This window comes from Cupressus sempervirens, chromosome 3 (genome assembly GCF_028749045.1).
Source record: "Cupressus sempervirens isolate cs-2001-9-10 chromosome 3, ASM2874904v1, whole genome shotgun sequence".
Classification (NCBI taxonomy): Eukaryota; Viridiplantae; Streptophyta; class Pinopsida; order Cupressales; family Cupressaceae; genus Cupressus; species Cupressus sempervirens.
The window spans coordinates 832,752,177-832,771,404 of NC_143120.1; positions in this window are offsets into that span (position 1 = coordinate 832,752,177).

A 19,228-nucleotide genomic window follows, 5' to 3' on the forward strand; every position below is an offset into this window, starting at 1 on the left:
AAAATGAAAACACATGAAATAGAAACTAAGTCTAAGTACATTTTTTTTTTGGTGACACAGGATTGCCCTTATACCTCTGGATGCTCCTGCATCAGACACCCAGGGTAGATTGAAAAGTGACCCTGTCACTTTATGAATGGTAAAGGAAATCCCAAATGGGAAACCTCAACTGCTGAAATCCAAGTTGAGTCCTCGATCGGTCATCCTTTCCATTTGACCAAATACTCTTCATATTTCCTATTTTTGGTACTCCTATCCACACGATGATCTAGAATGTCTTCTATCTCCTCCTTCTTAGAAGCAAGAATTGGACATGGGTCTAACACTAGCTCCTCATCTGCACCATTATCATGATACTCTGTTAAATCTGCAATGTTGACAATGGGAGAAATGTGAATACCATCTGGCAGCTCCACCTCATATGCATTTCCTGAGTCATGTTTCTTTAGAATTTTGCAGGGGCCAAATTTCTTCATTTTTAGAGACTGGAAATATTTCTTTTCGTAAGTGCACCATGACGAGATCCCCTACTTGGAATTCTTTATGTCTTCTCCTTTGATCAGCCCTAGCTTTGTAGTCTTGATTCATCTTGGTAATGTGTGCTTGAACCTCCTCATTTAGATGCTTGATATGTTTAGCAAATTCTTCAGCTTCAACACTAGTCCTCTCCCCTTGCTCTATCTTCCTCAATTCTAGTGCAGTCCTTGGGCTATTCTCGTATACAATTTGGAATGGTGATTTTCTAGTACTCCTATTTATAGAGTTATTGTAAGAAAACTCTGCTTGTGGTAGAATCAAATCCCATCCCTTGGGCTTATCCCCAACTAAACATTTCAGAAAATTGCCTAGACTTCTGTTTGGCCATCAGTTTGTGGGTGATGTGTAGAACTAAATTTCAAGTCTGTTCTCAACTTTTTCCATAATGTCCTCCAGAAATATCCCACAAATTTAGTATCTCTATCAGAAACTATACTCCTTGGAAGTCCATGTAGTCTTACCACCTCTTTGAAAAATAAGTTTGCAATACGGACAGCATCATGAGTTTTGTGGCATGGAATGAAATGTGCCATTTTAGAGAACCTATCAACCACCACGAATATTGAGTCATTACCCCTTTGTGTCCTTGGCAATCCAAGAATAAAATCCATACTTATGTCCTCCCATGGCCTTGATGGGATAGGCAATGGTTGATGTAGGCCAGTATTGTGACTAAACCCCTTGGCAACTTGACAAACTTGGCAACTCTGTACAAACTTCTTCACATCCTATGAAATTTGAGGCCAAAAATAATGTTCTCTAAGAATGGAAATGGTCTTATCTCGACCAAAATGTCCTGCCATCCCTCCACTGTGTTTCTCCTTAATCAGATTTTCCCTCATGGAACTCCTTGGAATGCACAATTGACTACCCTTGAACAACATGCCATCCTGAATCAAATAGTCTAACCACTTGGTTCTATCTACAGCAACAGGTTCTTTACAAGCTTTCCATGCTTCAGAAAAATTAGGATCCTCGGGGTACAAATTCTTGAGTTCATCAAACCCAACTACTTCAACCTGCATTGTTGTAAGAAACAACTATCTCCTACTTACTGCATCTACAACCCTGTTAGATTTTCCACTTCTATGCTTCAACACAAATGTATAGCTCTGCAAGAACTCCACCCACTTCATATGCCTCTGATTCAATTTACCCTGACTATTTAGGTACTGTAATGCCTGATGATCAGTATACAAAACAAATTCCTTTGGCAATAAATAATGCCTCCATTTCTTTAAGGACTGAACTATTGCATAGAACTCTTGATCATAAACAGAATACTTCTTCTTTGCATCATTCAATTTTTCACTAAAATATGCAATAGGCTTACCTTCTTGGCTTAATATAGCCCCAATAGCACTGCCACTAGCATCACAATCCAGCTGGAACACTTTTCTAAAATCTAGAAGTGCTAACACAGGCTGTTCTGTCATCTTCTTCTTCAGCAATTCAAAACTTCTTGCAGTTGCTGCAGTCCATTTGAACTCTTTTCTATCCCCTCTTATTGTATCAGTTTAGGGTGCACATATGCCACTAAAATTCTTAATAAACTTCCTATTAAAACTAACTAGACCATGAAATGACCTTACCTCAGTAGTAGACCTTGGAGTAGTCCAAGATGGCTTTTACCTTCTCTGGATCCATTTTGAGATGTTCAGGTGATATAAAAAACCCCAAATAGACTAACTCCCTTTTTGCAAAGTTACACTTCTTCACATTAATTAATAGTTTCTCTTCCCTTAGCCTTTCAAGGACACTACGAATATGCAATAAATGTTCTCCCAAAGTCTTGCTGAAAATTAAAATATCATCCAAATGAACAATAACAAATTTTCCCAAGAACTTTTTAAGTACCTCATTCATGAGCCGCATGAAGGTGCTTGGGGTGTTCATCAATCCAAAGGGCATGACTAATGACTCATAAAGACCCTCCTTTGTCTTGAAGGCTGTTTTCCACTCATCTCCTTATCAAATCCATATTTGGTGACAACCACTCTTCAGATCTATCTTTGTGAAGTACTGAGCTCCACTCAAGCAGTCCATAATATCATCCATCCTTGGCAAAGGAAACCGGTACTTGATGGTGATCCTATTTATAACTCAAGAATCTGTACACATCCTCCACTCTCCATCCTTCTTTGGTGCGAGTACTATAGGTACTGCACATGGCCTCAGGCTCTCTTGAATCAAGCCCTTCCTTAATAACTCATGAACCTGTCTATTTAGCTCCTCTATTTCAGTAGGAGTCATCCTATGAGTAGCCTTGTTAGGTAAACTAGCTCCTGGAATCAGATCTATCTGATGACTGATTTGCCTTACTAGTGGCAATCCATCTGGAACATTATCAGAGATAATATCTCCAAACTCCCCTAGTAAATCTAAAACTTCAACTGATATTTCACTACTACCTTCTTTATCTTTCCTAGGAATCAAAGCATAGCACATATGGTGATGTTTCATGCCATCTAAAAACTTCCTTTCATCAACAAGACAAATCCTAGCACTCCTACATACCTTTTCACCTTCCTTTTTTATGGGCTTCAATTTGTGATGAACTCCATCCTTTGTCAGAGAGTATGTGTTTGCATGTCCATCATGCACTGCATGTCTATCAAACTGCCATGGTCTACCCAACAATAGATGGCAAACATCCATTGAAATAACATCACAGAGAACTTCATCATGGTAACTCCCAATTTTGAATTTCACTAAATATTGTTCACTTACCAGGATCTTATGATCATATTTTACCCAAGCAATCCGATAAGGCTGGGGATGTTTCTCCCTCTTGAGCTTCAGCTTAGAGACCATCTCTTCTGATACCAAGTTATCTGTGCTATCACCATCAATGATCACATCACAACATTTATCCTCACACTTGCATCTGGTACAAAACAAACTCCTCCATTGTCCTGGTTCAATCTCACCACTTAGTAGGACTCTTTCATTTACCAAGGTCTCTCCTCTTTTTTCATCCTCTGAATGTGATGATTGTGCATCCTCGTCTACATGAACAACCCTAGCTTGGCCCTCAGCTCTCCTATCTGTCCTTCCTTGTCATTGAGGGAATTCAAAGGCACGATGACCTTCTTCATTGCAATGGAAACAAGTACCATAGAAGCCTCTTGTTCCTTGTCCACGTCCTCTACCTCTTCCTCTCTGATTTCCAAAGTCTTGATCATGGGAGTGGTTGAAACCCTCATTCCTTTGGTTCCTGCTAGTACCCATATCTTCATTTTTCTTTTGGGTTTCATTGCGGCCTCTAGATGATCTACTACTTCCCCTTCTTCCTTGATCGCGCCCTCTTTGTCTTCCTTCAAACCTTTTATTCAGCTTCTCTTCAACTCATAGGGCAAATTGGTATGCCTCTTCAATGCTGGTCATTCTTACCATACTTAATTCCTCTTGGATGCTAGGTCACAACCCACTAATATAATGAGCAACCTTCTCCTTATTTGCTTCTGCATGCCCCGCTCTAATCAAGAGTCGGTAAAATTCCTCTATATATTCTTGGACTGATCTTCCTGCTTGCTTTAACCCATGCATCTTCTTAAGCAAATCAAGCTCATAGTCCACAAGAATGAATTGCTTCTTCAATTTGTCCACCATACGATCCCATCTTGTGATCTTCTCCTTTCCTCTTCTGTTTCTTTCCAATTGAACCTCTTGCTACCAGATTTTGGCGTGGCCTTTCATTTTGGCCTTTACAAACTTAACCCTATCTAGGTCCCTTATATCCTCATACTCAAAGTATTCTTCCAGTTCATTGATCCAATCGATCAACTCATCTGGTTTCAGATTTCCTGAAAATACACCCGCTTCAATTGTAGGTCTTTTTCCAACCTTAGTAATGGCCCTAAAAAGCCTTTCCTCCACATGATTCAGAACTCCCCTGTCAAATTCCCCTTCTGGTCTGATAACTTCTTCTTCATTGTCATCCTCACTGTCGTCACCAGCAGTAACATTTGCTCCTCTACAGAGCTCCTCTTGCAATGCTTGTACCTACATTTGGAGGGCTCTAACCTCCTTAGGATTAATAGCTCTGGCCCTTCCACCATGCTCTCTTTGTGGAGGCATATTTTTAATTCAAACCCACAGCCACACAGTCTTGGTGCAAACTGCCTCACAGTTAGCGCTCTGTCTACACACTCAGGAAAACTGGCTCTGATACCACTTGATGGGGACACAACTCAAGAACAGAATGAAAACTGCAGAAAAGGGAAATTTTATTAACTGAGAAAATAAGCTAGTACAAATAACACAGAGAAAATAAGCTTCAAAACATGCCCTAAGGGCTTACAATAGCATAAAGCTGGAGATAATTTCTCCTTTCAGTACCTCCTCTCAAACTCCACTTCGAACTGCCTTTTACAATGCCATAAATATCCTTAAATAGACCTTGGAGGGTTAAGGACTAGGAGTACATTCTATAAAGTGCTAGTAGGCATCCACCAACCAAATAGAAGGTTCCAAAAGTTGCGTTAGATGTTGGTGCAAATCTAGAAGAATCCAAAAATGGTAACCGAACTTTCGGGAGGCATAACTTTTGAATCGTAGCTCCGATTGACGAACCGTTTACATTTTCAAAAAGATCTCAAAGCGCTCTATATTCCTATGGACTAGATTCACTCATTCCCCATTTTTATAACCTTTTCAAGGTCATTTAATGCCCCTAACCTAACTTTGAAGCATTCTTAGGAGGTCTCCAAAACTCAAAAAACTGCAATAACTTTCAAACTGTGGAGCCTTTTGACCTGATTCTTTTTTTGGAATGCTCTAAATTACAATTACATTCATCTGGCCAATTCACACCTTCTAGTTTACCAAAATGATGGCCCAATTACATGCTCCTATTTTTTCAAGATTTTCAAATACACTGATAGTGGAACTGTGAGAGTTGGAACCTTTATTTGACCCAAATGGGTATCCAAAAATGAAACCACATGAAATAGAAACTAAGTCTAAGTACATTTGTTTTTGGGTGACACAGGATTGCCCTTATACCTCTGGATGCTCCTGCATCAAGACCTTTGCACCTAGGACCCCTCCATAAAATAGAATTGCTAAAAGAAGAAATAGGTCTATAATGGACTATGCAAGAACACTCATAATGGAGAAAAATGTTGCTCTAAAATACTAGAGAGAAGCTATAAGTATTGTTCTATACACCTTGAATCATGTACAATTCAATAAAGGTACTCATTCAACACCTTTTGAACTATGGTATGGATATCCACCTAATGTAAAATACTTTAAAGTGTTTGGAAGCAAATGCTATATTCTTAAAGATATTAGGAGTGGAAAGTTTGATGCAAAAAGCAAATAAGGTATATTCCTTGGTTACTCCACAAGAAGTAAAGATTACAAGTGTTTAAATACTAACACTAACAAAATTGTGCAAAGTGAAAATGTGAATTTTGACAAATTTACAAAAGTACATGAGGGTATGTGCAGGATAATGGTGTGTCAAAAAGTGGCAATCTGAAAAATCTATAGTTCTGAAGTATCTCAAACCATTTCAAAATCTATGCCAACTTTTTTCCCACCCACCTTGATACTAAATGAAAACAATTAATATCTTTATAAGGTCTATTATATATTTTGATACCAAACCTATATGGTCAACTTTAAAAACATCCTAAAAATGTGCTTTTGGCCTGTTTTTATGTGGTTTTTACTTCAAACATGTAGCTGAGGACTTTTTTTTCCACCAAAACTTGATGAAATGAAAAGGGTTTCTTAAGAATGTTCTTATCTTTACATAAATGCAATATTTTCCAAATTATGAGTTTAGTAATTAATTATTACTTATTTCCTAATAGAGTTACATATAAAGTGCTGACTAACATACTACTTGAAAAACAACTATAACTTTCAAATGGTACAACATTTTTTAAATCTAAAAGATGCATCATATTCTATGTTTCTTCTACTATAAGGAAAAAAATGAAAATTTTAATTTCGTAGAGTTTTGAATTAGTTAAGGTGGTTAGACACAAGAGTTTTTTTATTACAAAAATACTAAATTCAAAAATTAATTAATTATTATTTATTTAAAATAAAAATACCCAAAAATGTGTGTCACATCCAAGCATGAGTCTACTACTTATATCTAGAATATTATTAAAAAATATTATCATTTGATTTTGATTAAGGTGGCCAGACATGCGTCTACTTCTTATTTTTGTTCTAAAATTTTTGTAATATTGCATTAAAAATTGAAATTTTGACCAATTAAATTTTTTTTTTTTTTGAGATAAGTCCTAGTAGTTTAGAAACTAGATTCAATTTTCCAGAGATTCTTTTCTCTCAACTTTTTGATATAAAGTTAATAACAAGTACAAAATTGCACATCAAGTTGACATAACCCTAATTTTCTAATTTTTTATTGCCACTTAAAAGCATAGTTTGGTTGACCATGATCCTGCTCATACCCATGAGACTAAACCTACAAAGGAACTATCAAAATACAAATCATTTGTATACTATTATGAAGAAATTCCTATTGAAGAAGATGCTACAAATCATGCTACAAACCAATAGTAAGCCTCAACAACTGCTGAGTCACAACCTGTGAATGTCAAGTTGCATTTAGATGTTGAGTTGCAGAATGAGGAAAATGCACGATTTGACTCTAAGATTAGCATACATGAAAGAGATGATGAAACACTTGATAGAAATGTAAATAGTAACACTAAACCTGAGAGATAGAATGTAGTTACAAGAACAAAACCTAGACTATCCAAATATGTCAAAAGACATCATCCTACAGATCAAATTATTAGAGACAAAGATGCAAGGCCAATGACAAGAAATAGATTGAGAAGTGAATCATGTTCATTAAGTATGAAGGAACCTAAGACAATGAAAGATGCATTGGAAGATGATGATTGGTACAAGGTTATGGAAAAAGAAATTTAGTAGATAGAGAAGAACAAGACTTGGAGTCCAGTTCTTAGACTAGAAGACAAGAATGTGATTGGCACAAAATGGGTATTCAGAAATAAGTTAGATGAGAATGATAAAGTGACAAGAAATAAAGCAAGAATAGTTTGCAAAGGGTATGCACAAGAAGACGGTATTGACTATGGTGCAACATTTTCCTTTATTGAAAGAATGGAAGGAGTAAGAATTTTGCTTGCTTATGCTACATACAAAGGTTTCAAAGTTTATCAGATGGATTCCAAGTCTACATTTTTGAATGGAATATTAGAAGAAGAAGTCTACATACAACAACCAAAAATTTTTGTTGATAAAAATAATAAAAACATTGTATGTAGACTACATAAAGCCCTATATGGATTGAAACAAGTACCAAGAGCATGGTATGAGAGACTTCACACTTATCTTGTTAAGATTGGATTTGAAAGGATAGATGATAACAACAACTTGTACATGAAGAAATATAAAGAAAAAGGTATACTATTATCTAAAATATTTGTTGATGAGATCATATTTGGAGGTCAAGATGCTTTGTGTAAGGATTTTGCAAATTAGATGAAGCAAGAATTTGAAATGTCAATATTTGGTGAGATCAAATTCTTTGAGGGATTACAAGTATATCAGATGAAATATGGTGTGTATATCACTCAATCAAAATATGTTAAAGAGATATTGAAGACATTTGGACTAGAGTATTCAAAACTAGTAAGTACACCTATGGTGACAACACTCAAGCTATCAAAGAATGATGATTCAACTGAGGTAAATCAAGCATTATATAGATCAATGATTGGAAAATTGCAATATGTAGTATACAATAGACTTGATATTGCATTAGTTGTGGGGATAGTTTCAAGATTCTCTACTAATCTTAGAGACAATCACTTGATGGTTGTGAAAAGGATAATGAGATACATGAAAGGAACAAAGAGTTTGGTTTATACTATAAGAAAAATGAAAAGTTTGAACTAAAAGCCTACACTGATGTTGATTGGGCTGAAAATATTGATGATAGAAAGAGCACTAATGGAGGAAAATTCTTCTTAGGAAAAAGACTTGTTACATGGACTAGCAAGAAGTAGAGTTGTACTTCCCAATCTACTGCTGAAGTAGAGTATGTTGTTGCTGCTATTAACTACACAAACATTGTATGGATCAAACAACTACTTAAGGGAATGAATGAAGAAATCATAGAACCAATGACACTTTAGAGTGATAATACAAGTGCTATCAATATATCAAAGAATCCTCTAATGCATACAAAGACAAAGTACATTGCAATCAAGTATCATTATGTAAGGAAATTAGTTCAAGATAAAGAGGTGAAGATGGAATATATTAACACAAAGGAGAAAATTGTTGATATCTTCACAAAAACATTACGTAAGGATGCTTATGAGTATCTAAGAGGTAAACTAGGGGTGATACCTCTATTAAAGGCTATGTAAAAGAAAGAGGGTATACCCTACATCAAATGAGCTAACAGTCATTACATACACATTGATGCAGTGGATCTTAATTTAGGAATTGCCTAAAGTATTTACAAAACTAAAATTACAAATTAGTCACAAGCAAGGTGACAAAGGGAAAAAAATTGAAGAACCTACAAAAGCCTATATCTACATATATTAAAGATGCCAAGTGTTGAGTATACATCTTTTCTATTGTTGTAAAAGAGGGAGAAAGTAAATTGAACTGATCATGTGCAAGAGGACCAATGGATAGAATACATCATCAGAAGATTAGAAGACTAAAAGAAAGAAAGAAGGAGAAAGAAAAAAGCAATCAAAATAGGAAGGATCAGAACAAAAAGAGGGAGTTATATTTTGTAACCTAATCAGAAGAGGAAGATGATAATAAAGGGAGAAATTTTAAATAGAATTTTTTTTTGCTATTGTCTTACTATTTTAACCTAGTTAGTTTGATGGAACAAGATGTTCATCATTTTTTTGACTAGTTGATCAGTTTGGTTTGACATCAATGCCAAAGAGGAAGATTGTTGGCATCTGATTGAAAAGATCATCTAATTAGAAAGATTGTTGAAGAAGATTGTCTATTTCAATAATTTTTTTCAATGATGTCACACTTGCTACATGATGATAAGACAATTGCTTATATGTTTCAAGTACTATCACTTAGTTGATTGATGATGAGGATTTTATCAACAAGATGTAACAAAATTACCTAGAGGAAAGGTTGAGTTATGATTGTGTATTGAAGTATAAGAATCAATTAAGATAGTCATAACATAATGTATTGATGGTCTACTTGAGGTTATAGAATGACTAACTACACTTAGAAAGTTCAAAAGAATAAAGTTAAACAAAGTTCATCTTCCAAGCTTGATGAAGTAGACAATAGGTGTTGAGAAAAGTTAGTACAAGCTGAGCAAAAATTCAGTTGGAGCTAAGTGAAAAAAATTTCTAGTAGATGTTGAGCAAGTTAGTAGATGTAGAGTAATTTTTAGTTAATGGAAAGCACCATTAAAATCAAGTTGATGTCAAGTGATTTTATAGTTGATGCTGATAATGCAGTATGTGTCGAGCATCATAAGATTGATAATGTCAATTTTTTGCATAATGACAAAGATCAAAGATTCACCAAATAAAAGATGACAAGTATATTTTCTTGGAACTTGTAAATGAGGAGGAAGATGAGATTGATGATTTGGTGGCATAGAATTCTATGTAAACCATTTTGGAGGCAAATTCAAATGGATTCTAAGAGAAGTTTCTAGAAAAGACAAGATATGGGGGAGATACATTGTATCCTACATGATCCATCAAAAACCATAATTTTGATGATGGATAATGAGCAAGAAAATGTTCTAATTTTCTATACATAGGAATGTCTAGTCATAAAGCAAAGTGTTAGAGAGTTTTGATGTGAAAATTTGATAAGAAGAAGGAAAGGGGTTTTTCTTCATCAAGTGACCCAAGTGAAGAAGTCTACAATGGCGTATTGAGCTAGAAGGCTTAAAGAGAATGAATGCTTGAAGGGTGAATAAGTTGTCAAAGCTACAAAGATTGGAAGCCAAGCAAAGTTGAGGACTAAATAGAGATCTATAATATACAAGTAAGGTTGTAAGTTGTATTAGATCAAATCTCTACTATTACTTTCTAACAATTGTACCAGCCTAGGGTAAATCCTTTGAAGTAAGGTTGATGACTAAAATCCCTTAACTGGGTCACCTTTAATTATGTGTAATGTAACCTTTAATAGGGTTGGCCTTTAATGGGGCATCACTTTAGAAGAGTGGAAAAGGAGTAGCATGTTACTAGAGGTTTTTCCCAAATTGGGTTTCCATGTTAAGACAATGTGTCAAATGTGCTGATGGATATGTTGTGTTTTATGCTTTACATTTATGCAAGTTGACTTGACAGTAATATATCATTTTTAGTTTAGTTAACACACAATGAAGACATGCATGATTAAGAATGTTTTATGGGTTCACTGAATTGTGAAAAAAATTATTTGTACATTTGGACCTTGAATAACTAATTCACCCCACCTCTTAGTTATTCTAAAAAGAATTCCAACAATTATGCTCTTCCATATTCACTTCTATTCAACTCATGGTATAATGATATTATCATTATTATTTTGGATAAAAAAAATACCTCATACTTATATCTATCCAAGTAATTCCTTCATAGGTCAGCTACCACATAAACATTTTCAATGTTTTTATCAAGTTACACTAGTACATTTGGGCCTAAATTTCAATGACAAGCCATCCCAATTGTAGCAGCCAACCATTGTCCAAGTGATAGTACCAAAAATTGGCCCCTATTGGACATGCATCTAACCTTTTTTGTCACAAATTATGATGTTAAGGGAGTCCATCACAATTGTGATAGATGATGTTGTCATAACTTGGAAAAAGGCAAGAGAAAGAGTTAATCTTCATGTCGTCCCAATTGCGATAGTTCACCATCGTAATTGTGATGGTGAAAGTTTTTAGTCTATCATCTCAATTTTGATAGATGTGCTATAGGCTCAATTACTATCCATTAGAGAGGATCATCATATGTGTAACTGGTATGTGACAATAATGTAATGGGAGTGATGGATATCCATTGGAGAGGATCATCGCAAGTGTGATGGTTATGCGATAGCAATGTCATGGGAGTGATGACTATCCATTAGAACAAGCTATTACAATTTCAATGGCTCGCTGAATTATTTTTTAAAAAAAATAGGACAAGCCAATACTTCTTATGTCTTCCTTTTTGTACTTTCTTTATTAGATCAGATCTGTCATTCTTTATTTAACCTTGTAGTTCTTTAGCCTCACTCCATGACTAGCATCCCCCAATTCTAGAAACCTTAGATCATCATCTAAAATCAATGGTTATGATCTATGTTTCCCCAAAATCCCCAAGTCTCTTGAAACCAAAGATTGACAGAGTTTCTATGTTAATTATATCCCAACTATCCATCCTAGTCAGTCATGTTTACTATGCATAATGTGACTGACTTGAAATATTTGTTGATAAATGATAAACAATAAATTTACATTTTGTGCACGTTTGTGAGAGCCTGAATCATATCTTTGTCTTGGAGAAATATGTGAAATAAATGTTGTGATGTATAACATGTACATGCTAGAGAAATGTTGAATGTACACATTGTAGAATTCAATAGCAACAAACAACCCATTGAATTAGAAAGGTAAATTTATACTAGTTTCCTTGTATTAATTTTCACATTATTTTTACCATAAAGGTTTGAAATTATTGGTAAATTATACCATTTAATAAATAAGAACTTTCTAATCTTTTGATTGTAAAATATGGAGACACTAGTTGACCTATGACTGATACCAAGAGACATTCACAAATTAATTTAAAGTTGATTTCTTTCGTTTATTTTTATGCTCCAAGGAAATCAATAGGACTACACATATACCATAACAAAATCTATATTGTTAGTAATCGAATGACCAAAGAAAAATAGATTAACATGCAATTTAAGAAACTAAATATGTACTCTGATGAAATCAATAATTGAAAATCCAAAGGCACTAGTCACTAAATCTTATTGTCATTAAATAAATTTCCAAAAGAACATCTCAGAACCATGGTTTGAAAACATATAAAAATGAAAAAACATTTTTTATTTCATTTCTCTTTTACATATCCTCCATTATAATTGGAGAGGTAGTTTCTTATTCTCAACTATTGCCCTCTAGCATACATTTTCAATGTGCATTGAAAACTGATTTCTGAAAAAAAAACTACCATTCCACAACGTACCAAAATCATAACTATCTATCTCCCCACAATCATTTAAAACTAATCACAACTAATCCCTAGCTAGTTGACCCATTATTGCAATGATATTATGATGCCATGTTGACAACTTGTAGAAGAGAACATCCTATTTTAGCTAGTACGTTCTCTTACTTCTTGCCAAAGTTTCCTATAAAACTAAGCAATCCAAAGAGCACATAACTAGTCCTACTCCATTTTTGAAAATGCTAAAAATATCCTTATGATTCAATTTAGTGTCCAATATGTCTTTACTTTAAGCTTACAACTTCACACGTCTCTATTTGGATGTCATTGCTGAAGTGTATTGAATTATATGATATTTGAATTTGCACTCATTTTTAATTCACACTTTGACTTATAACATGTTCTTATTACAATGATTTTTTATCAAACGTAAAGTGGATCCAAAAACAACATGTACTTGTTACAATGAACTTATAGAGTTGTAACATCCAATTGACTACTATGAACTATATAATTTCAACAACACTTTCCCTTGTTATTTGTGTCAACAAGGAAAAAGTGTCACGTGGCTTCATTTACAATTTAGTAAGATTCAAAATGGCATCCCCACATTTGTCATCAAAAGGAAACAATGCACATTTTTTTTCATTCAACTATTTTAAAGTTAACATTATCAAGTTCTGTTTATATGGTGTCTTGTTCAAACATTGCTAATGTTTCTCAAGAAAAAAATTCTATTTATAAGGGGTCGAGTAAACATGGCTTTGTTTATTAAGTAGGATTTCTTAAAATGGGCAAATATAATTTCTTCTCATTCTTCAACCTCATTATTTGATCCCAATATGTCAAAATATAAATAGTCATGAATGACTAGGGATTCAATAGTGTAGTTTCCTATATAGTCAACTTATACAAAACTCAGAGATTATTTTAACTTAAAATACCTAATTAAAGACCTTTAACAAAAATACTAACTTCTTGGGTCTTTTTAGATCCACCTGATGTTGTGTACATATGAATTGAGATTTCATATTGATCTATTGTGTCCTTCTACATTGCTTGAAACCAAAAGATTCACACAGTTAGTTGTCATGGAATCATAGGTTAATGTTGAGCTTAACTTGGTTTTGAGAATATTTGAATATTCTCTAATAATGTGAGGCCTTGCCCTGACCTATCGTAGCATAGTGATATGTTACTATTATTTTGTTATTCACAACTCGAGATGTCGAGACATTATCTGATGCTTAGAACATACTATATTATTTCATGTTGTGTGATGTTACTTTCAAATATATTTGATGTTTTTCATTTAATGTTTCATGCATATGTATGTTGATGAAATCAGTAAATGTAGGATTGAGACTTTGATTTAAGTGATTTTAAATGGTTAAAAAAAAAATTAAGCAGGATGAAGAAACCCTTATTGATGTATGTTTCAATTTATGTGGATTTCTAATATGTATGCATATATGTACATATGATTTTGTGGGACTATTGATTTGTGTAATGAGTGTGTAGATATTTTAGCCGAGAAACCCTACGGAGGAACATAATTGATCTCTATGTGCTAATTTTGGAAACCTTGTTGTTTGTAATTCACGTATTGTATTGTGAGATGTATGTGTGTATCTTTCTATATGCAGTGAATGTTAGTGTTCATAATTATGTTCTGTTAGTGTCGCTTGACACTTGTAAATTGGTTATGTTCTTCAGTATGCTGATTAGGGTTAGTTGTTCAACCTTTGGACCAAGTTGGTTTAGGATAGTGTTAGTTTTCTATTTGGTTCTTAATCAAGTTTAGTCATCCCTAATCTGGATTAGTGCTTAATCTACATTGTTAGAGTTGTTAGATGGTTTTATTTTATTCTTAGTTTTTGTTTGGCTCTAAACCTTTTTCCTAAGGCTTAAAACATGCAATTATTATACCCAAAGGGTATGGGTATGGGTTAGGGGTCTTTTCCAACCCCTAAGCCCCTTTTATTGACTTTTGAGGTCACTCAAAAGTCTCATTTTACCTTTGTGCGAAAATTGCAAGTGGTTATCTTGAGTTACCTCACCTCACCTCCACTTAGTGTTTAACCATAGTGTGGGTTGAGTTAGGAGTTTCTAGAATTGCAAGTGGGTGGGAGAAGTTATTGATCCCTTAGGTGGTTGAGTTTGAGGCTTATTTAGAGGCCCTTCTTGGACTAGTGGAGGTTGTTACCCAATCTCTACATTTAGAGAGGAGTTTTGAAGATTGAAGGAAGGAAGGGGAAACTCTACTCAAACTTGTTCATTTCCATTACCTCTTTGTGAAGGTAGGAATTTCTCATCTCTCTTATTCAAATTTTCATGTTTGTTTCATGCTTATGTTACCTTGTTGTCAAGTGAATGTTTGTATGATTGTGAGTATGTTGGGAAGATTTGAAAACCATGTTTTTTTTTCATGATTTCCTTTCATGTTTATATTTGCAATTTTGATATTTTTCTTGAATGGGTGTTTTGGTATTACTCACTCTTGGAGAGGGAAGAAGTGACCAATTATGGGAAAGGTCTATTTAGTTGGACTCCAACCAGTGTAGAGTCTCTTCTCAGGATGAGAAGAGGGAGAGAGGGTAGGGTGTTATGGGCCCTTACCCATTAGCACAAACCTCGTATGAGTATGGAAGTTTAAATTTAATAGCCCCGATTGGGCACCTGATTTGGTGTTGTGCTTGACTTCTCCTATTGGAAGAATCCGCCTTTCCCTAGTGTTGATTCATTGTGAATCATATTGTGAAATCCTTGTATGTATATGCATGTTTGAATTGTTCTTGGTCGTGCTTTTGGTCACCTGATCAGATTTTGTTTCCTCCATGGTTCTCAAAATGTATTGCAGAAAACATTACAAATCCCTTGATGAGGGTCATGAAGAAAATTCAATTAAATTGTTGAAAATTTGGATTGATATCCTATGTAAATTGTATTTTAAACTTTTTTGTGAATGGCAACAAAGCCGAGTTTTCTTCCTGGTTCTTTCCCAGCTGAGCCTTTGAATCAGGTTTGCCAATAAAATTGGTGTTTAAGTATAATTGGTTATCATGTGATTTAATTGTGATTTAAAATTAGATGGATGCACATCAAAAATAGGACGGAATTGATGTTGATTAAATTTGGCAAAAAAATTTCAAGTTTTCTTGTATGTGGAAAATGAAAATTATGATCATGCATGTAGATTCAGTTTTCATGATTATTGAATCAAACAAGTATTGCATTATTGAATAAAATGGATAATTCATATTCTTGGTATGTTAAGGTTGTAATTAGGCATTATAGATTTTCATTTAAAAGAAATTATTAACAAGGTCCAATTATTCCAATTTAAGACTTATAGGAGATCAAATGATTTTGGTATCAATGTTCTAAATCTATTCCAAAAAAAAAATACACCTTTAAAATATATATATATATATTCTTGTCTTGTAATTTCTATACTTAGAAAATTTTCATCAAAAAAAAGTGTTGCAAGAGAGTAAAACTCTTTGCCTTTTGTATGGGAGAAGCAATTAAATGGTTTTGGGCAACAGAGAATCTTTTAAAGATTCCTCTTATATTTTGTTTAAAAAAATATAAATATAATCCAATCAATTTTATAAATGGGTGTAAATTTCCAAAATAGCCTTTTTACATTTGAACAATATCCTAAAATATCTATTGCTATCCATAAAACTTTATGTAATCAATGTTATTTATCTTCCTTGGACATCAGACTTGAAATGCTTATTAAAAAAGGGTTTTATTTTAAAAAGTGTGGCAAGTCAACAATGATCATGGGGGGTGACGTCACCCTACCCCATGTCCCATCCCCTCCTTCATTTGAAAATGGGCGCTCAACTTGGGGGGGAGTATTTAAGTTTGTTTTTAGCAAAATATGCTTGACCTTTATCATGGCCGCAGGTTTTGAGGGGGTTTTAAAAATGTTTTATATCTTGCAAAGTCAAGTAGTCATCATGAAGATGATGTCACCTATTCGCTCTTTTAAATTTTCAGTGATCATGAAACTTGGCTTTGTTATTATATGTTTTTCCCCCTTTGTTTTTGGGTTACCCATTGGATGGGAAGCTCTGCATGGTTTCCTTGGCCTTGGGCCTACGTGCCACGCAAGTACAGGGCTGACCTGCCATGTGCAGGCCTTGGGCAGCGCATGTGCAGGTCTAGGGGAAGTTAGAAAGGTAGTAGAGAGTAGGGTGGGCATAGGGGGCAGGGTAGATGGTAGGTGTTAGGATAGTTAGTAATGTAGGTTAGTATGTTGTTAAGTTTTTTTTATTATATTTAAGTTTTTAAGTTAGTAAGATGTAAATTAGTTTAGTTATTAAAATTGTTAAAGATATTTGTTTTAAAATTTATATATATTTCTCTAGTAGTATTAGTTTAAATTCATGTTTTAATTAGTTAGTTTTAATTTTATTTAAATTTTAAAGTTAAGTTTTATTTAAAGATTAGTCACTCATTTTGTATATGGTTAGATCAATTTTAGATTTAGCTAGTTAGTTTTAAGTTAAATTAGTTAGTTGTTAGTAAATTAAATTTATGACTAGTGTATATTTCACATTAATAACCTTTAATTTAAAGTTTGGGATTAATGTTTTGTTTTTAATTGTTATAATTGCTTTAATTCATTCTAATTAGATAAAGTATGGTAGGTTAATTGGCTATTTAAAATAGGTTTAAACTCGAGTTATTTGATTGGATTTTACAATTAATCTAAACCCAATTTCATTTAGATTGTTATTAAAATAATTTTCACATGATTGTTAAGCAATGTAATAATGAATCATAAACATTGTTATCAACCTTTTAACGAAAGTTTCAAAATCTTAACAATGTATTCATCCTCTAGAATTTTAAACTTAAGATGAATCGTAGTGAACCTTCACTTCCCTTGCAAGAGATCAGATTAAAACTTAGAGCTTTTTTAATTATTATGTTTAAAAAAAAATATTTGTTTGTTTTTGCCCTCGTAGTTTGGGCATGACAATTTGGTATCAGAGCCAGTGTTTCAACACTAGGAAACTTAAACCATTGTGCTTCCTAAATTTAACTCAAACTTTTAATTGTATAAATGCCTCCTGTTACTCGTAGCTGGTGAGGTAGAGGTCATAGGGCTAGGGGTGGTAGAGTGGGACATGAGGATGGACCGCCTCCACCACCACCACCTCCACCTCTACCACCATCAAACCTGAACTAGGACAGTATAGATGCACTTCAGACTTTGATCGGTGTAGTTCAGCAGAGAGTAGTACTTGTAGCTCAGCTAGTTCAACAAATTCCAATAGTGGAAGCAGAGGGACTTGGAGGAGGTGGACCCAGAGTCAGAGAGAGGACTAGGAGTCCCCCAACAAGGCAATTAGAGGGATAGGGTTAACACAAGGAAGAGTGAATACACCAGAGAGGACCCCCATTTGACAGACCTCCTAAACACATAGGAGATGACATTAGGGAATTGATTCGACTCGGACCACCATTGTTTATCGATTCCACTGAGGGTTCAGTAGCAGAGGCATGGTTATAGAGCCTACAACAGTGCTTTGGGTTACACCCTTATGGGAGTAATCTAAAAGAACACCTAGCAATTCATCAGTTAAGAGGGGATGCCTCCAACTAGTGGCATCAAGAGGAGATCATAGGTGGAGTGAGGATGGACACTGTCACATGGGAATCTTTCCTAGAAAGATTCTGAGAGAGGTACTTGTCAAAGCATTTTTGACAGAAATAGATAGAGGAGTTCCATTCTCTTTATCAGAGAGGCCTTATAGTGGGTCAGTACGAGAGCAGGTTTCTTGAGCTCCTTCCTTATGTGGAATATATGAAGGACGAGAAACTGCGAGTGCATCGCTTTATGATGGGTCTAAATTTATCACTTTAGGGCCCAGTTTGGATGGCCTTCCCTACCACCTTCAGATAGGCAGTGGAGATAGCACTAGTTTCTAAGGATACTCGAGGTAGGTAGGAGTCACGGGATCGATCTTAGAACTGAAACTCTTCCCAGTAGAAACCCCCTTGGAAAGGGAATCAGAACTATACAACAGGGTCCTCTAAGGGCTAGCAGTCTTAGCAACCAAAAAACTAGTAGCAGCAACAACAGAAACCCTCTCAGGGTTATTAGGGCTCCAAGCCCAAGCAATGGCAGTCACAAAGTCCCAGGCAGGATCAAAAAGTACAGGCCCTACAGTCACAGTCAGTGAAGACTCAGCAGTCTTCTAGGGATGGATATAGTGGATCTAGCATGTCAGGAGGCCCACAGTAGTCTAGATCATAGGGTGCACAATCTTATACTCACGGACCATGCTACACTTGTGGTGGCATGGGTCATATAGCTAGGGAGTGTCCATAGGGACAGACATCCAGTGGTCAGAGCAGGGCTTTTCCAGAGCCGACAGTTGGTGACATGGGTAGATCCCATAGGGTTTTTGCAGCGGTTGATAACTGCCAAGCTGAGCATCAGGACACAATTATCGAGGCTACAAGTATTATACAGGGCCGTA